Consider the following 4,473-nt stretch of genomic DNA (forward strand, 5'->3'; position numbering starts at 1 on the left):
GAGAGAAAGAAAGAGCAGCATGTAAACTGTAACACAGCTGTTATTTAAGTCATTACCTTTGCCCAGTCATCAGTGTAACACTGTCATCATTGTAACAGTCATCATTGTAACACAGTCATCACCATTACCCAGTCATCACTATTACACAGTCATCATTGTAACACAGTCATTATTGTTACACAATCATCAGTGTTATCCAGGCATCACATTTACCCAGTCAAGATTCTTACAGTCATTACTGTTACACAGTCATCATTGTTACACAGTCATTGTAACAAAGTTATCACTGTTACCCAGTTATCACTGTTACACAGTTATCATTGTTACCCAGTCCTCATTGTTACAGACATTTTAACACAGTCATCTCTATTACACAGTTATCACTGTTACCCAGTCATGATTGTTACCCAGTCATCACTGTTACCCAGTCATGATTCTTAGTCATTACTGTTACACAGTCATTATTTGTACACAGTCATTACTGTTACACAGTTATCACTGTTACACAGTTATCATTGTTACCCAGTCATCATTGTTACAGACATTTTAACACAGTTATCTCTATTACACAGTCATCACTGTTACCCAGTCATCATTGTTACAGACATTTTAACACAGTTATCTCTATTACACAGTCATCACTGTTACCCAGTCATCACTGTTACCCAGTCATGATTCTTAGTCATTACTGTTACAGTCATTACTGTTACACAGTCATTAGTGTTACACAGTTATCTCTATTACACAGTCATCACTGTTACCCAGTCATGATTGTTACCCAGTCATCACTGTTACCCAGTGATGATTCTTAGTCATTACTTATACACTGTCATTACTGTTACACAGTCATCAGTGTTACACAGTTATCACTGTTACCCATTCATCATTGTTACACAACCAGTTAATCATTATATTTACCAAGTAAGACTTGGTAAAGAACAAGATAGAAAGCGCAAGATGTACACTAGTTCACAGTTGTTACCCAGCCATCACAGTTACCCAGTCATCACTGTTGCAAAGTCATCATTGTTATCCAGTCATTAATGTTACCTAGTCAATTCTATTACTATCACTTTTCACTTTTACAAATTACTATATAACATGTTATTATCAAACTTGCAGCTAACAAAACACTTGAAATAAAATTACAGGTTTAAATTAAAAGATTTTGTTGCTGTGCTGGTTAATTCTCTATAAATAGATCCTGGTTTTTTTTCATCTTCTGATGGAAACTTTGTAAATTGGATTCAAAGAGTGACACTCACAACATCAGTAATCATTACACCAACACTGTTTAAATTTGCTGTATTTTATTTATTATTTTATTATAATATCTGAACTTATATTTGGTATTAAGACCTAAAATACAAATCTAAGCTCTAAATAAGATTGCATGTTTGCATGTTCCATTTATAATAATATGTGGATCATATATGAATGAGCAATAATTGTTTTTGATAAATACAAGTATATTTGTATAAAAATGGAGCTAAGCCAAGTGTCACACCAAACACAAAATTCATGACTGATTAAATATTGATGAATTTCAGTTGATTATATTTTAGACCAGGATTAACTAAAATGCATTGACATTTATTTTTCCACTCTTGCTGTTTCAGAAAGGTGTTTCTAATGCAAAACTGTCCCTCAGAATTACAGACGGATTTAAATCTGTGTTTCAAATGCTAATTGTTTTTACGTCATAGAAACCCATGAAAAAAAATACTAATTAATCTGTCTTATACAAATGCATGACATACAAATAGTCCTTTCAAAGACCCTTTTCGTCATTGTCATTCTCTTTTGTACATGTCTTTGAGTGTGTGTCTCTCTGCGTGTGTGTGTGTGTGTGTGTGTGTGTGTGTGTGTGTGTGTGTGTGTGTGTGTGTGTGTGTGTGTGTGTGTGTGTGTGTGTGTGTTTTTGTTCACATTATCAGGAGAAAGGTTCGACAGATGGAGACGAAGGAAGCTTCCCTGATAGCAGCACCATGGTCAAAACTTTCCTTTGGGAATATGCCACAGCAATAGCTTAAAAAAATAAAAGTAACAAAAAAGGATAGTGAATGATAATATTACCATTAAGTATGCATTTCAAGGATGACTTGACATTTAAAAGAATGACAAGTAGTTTAGTCTAGTGGAGTTTTACACAGGCCATACTTTAATATGGGCCAAGTTTCCACAGAATAATTTTTTTATATTTCTCTCATCTTTGCTGGAACAAAATAATTATGATAAGGTATTGAAGTACAGTTATACTATATATACTATATTTATGTGAATACTAGAACAAACTAACAATTGGCAGCTTAAGAACTTTTCAAATATGTTCAATCACATGGTTAAAGAACAGTGTTTGTACTGATAAGTGAAAGGATAAGTATCTGTTGTAGAATGAGAGAATTTCATCTTCTACTGCAAAGAGGGAAAACCATGTTAGAAAGGAATCAGCGGAAAACATATAACTTAGGAGAAAGGCCAGAGTTTGAAGACTGGAAACCTTTTACCTGTTTTAAAACAGCTTTCTAGTGCTGGTTCAGTATTTACTAGCATCTAATATGCCTTTATATTAGAATTTACTTGCTAACATCCTTATATGAAAGCAGAAAATCAAGTATTTTCTATGATACAATTTTTTTTAATTTGATCAGGTGGACTTTACAGAGAACATTATATATATATATATATATATATATATATATATATATATATATATATATATATATATATATATATATATATATATATATATATATATATACACTGTTAAGTGACTCTTTTTTTATATAATATAATATAATATAATATAATATAATATAATATAATATAATATAATATAATATAATATAATATAATAATATATTATATTATATTATATTATATTATATTATATTATATTATATTATATTATATTATATTATATTATATTATATTACAACTCTATAATTATTTAACTCCAGCTCTATATGAAATTCTACAGTGCTAGAGATGTAATAATAATAATATTATTAATAATAATAATAATAATAATAATAATAATAATAATAATAATAATAAGCAAACATAAAAGATACTATTATTTATTTCGTTTTTGAAGTACTGAATTCATCCGGGGCCTCATTCAGCTATGGAACTGGGATTAATTACCAAGTAACACTCCGATTTTTCTTTCCAATGTAACTGTCTCTCCTCACAGACATGGTCCTGAAGAATCTATCAGTGACCAGCATGATTGTGGAATGTTCACGCATATATTTTTAAAAGACAGTCACATTCTCTCAAGCAGGCATGCAGAAATATTAAAGATCTATATGAATTTAATGTTTAAAAAAACAGATTATAGACTATATTGTTAATTTATATAGCCTGAATTCCTGTTTCGCTTCAATATGTGCTAATTTGCAAAAAAAGACATGGAACATGTGGGGTTTTTTTTGGGGCCTGCACAGTGTGTGGGTGAGGCAAGAATTTAGAGTTTGATTTATTGGCTGGGTTCCTTCCAATCATTAGCAAAGGAGTTACACAAGACTTATTGCCTCAATCAACTCTACCTACTAATTACGCTGAGGGCCGACAATTCTTATCAAACACACACACACACACACACACACACACACACACACACACACACACACACACACACACACACACACACACACACTGGGTTAAACTGTGAAATATTTAAGTGTGCACATGTTTTGTTTGTGTAATATTTGAAGAAGCCTGACCTCTGCACTTTTTACAAAGGAGAGGATAGAGAGAGAATATGACCAACTGGTTCAAACGTGCATGTTTTTCATTTAAGAGAAACGTAGACACGTTCATTTGTGTGTTTGTGTGTTTGTTTATTTGTTTATTGCATAACGTTTACCCATTTTTTATTTTTTTTGCGTATTAACATTTTTAATTGTATTTATATAGATCTTATGATCTATGATCATATTTATTTAGACACAGCTTAGCTTTTATTTGATCCAGGTGAAGGGAAGATTACATGTGCAGATTCAGGTTTCAGTGCCTCGGCGTTTTCATTGTATTTTTTTCCTGAATCTGACGTTTTGTTCGTGGAATAAATAGATTAAATTAACTGCTTGTCATTTTTGGTAGTTTATATGCGAAGATTATGACCAGCAAAGGAACGCTGAACACTGAACATGTAGCGTTCATGTCTTCATCATCATCATCATCATCATCATCATCATCATCATCATCATCATCATCATTATCATCATCATCATTATCATCAACACCAACACCAACACCAACAGCAAAGAAAAGACAGGTTTAAAATATAGTTAGAATTATTCAATCATTTGAAGATTATTACAAGTTACAATATTAAAATGATCAAAGAAAACATTTATTTTCTAATGCAGTCCCTATAGAGTAAGTATAGTTTAGTCACGCTGGCCGACTCTCTCCGGCTCCCGGTTTTTGTTTTAGAGGTTTAGCCGTATTTACAGAAAATCGATA

The sequence above is a fragment of the Silurus aristotelis genome (assembly GCF_946808225.1).
Source record: "Silurus aristotelis genome assembly, chromosome: 19".
Taxonomy (NCBI): domain Eukaryota; kingdom Metazoa; phylum Chordata; class Actinopteri; order Siluriformes; family Siluridae; genus Silurus; species Silurus aristotelis.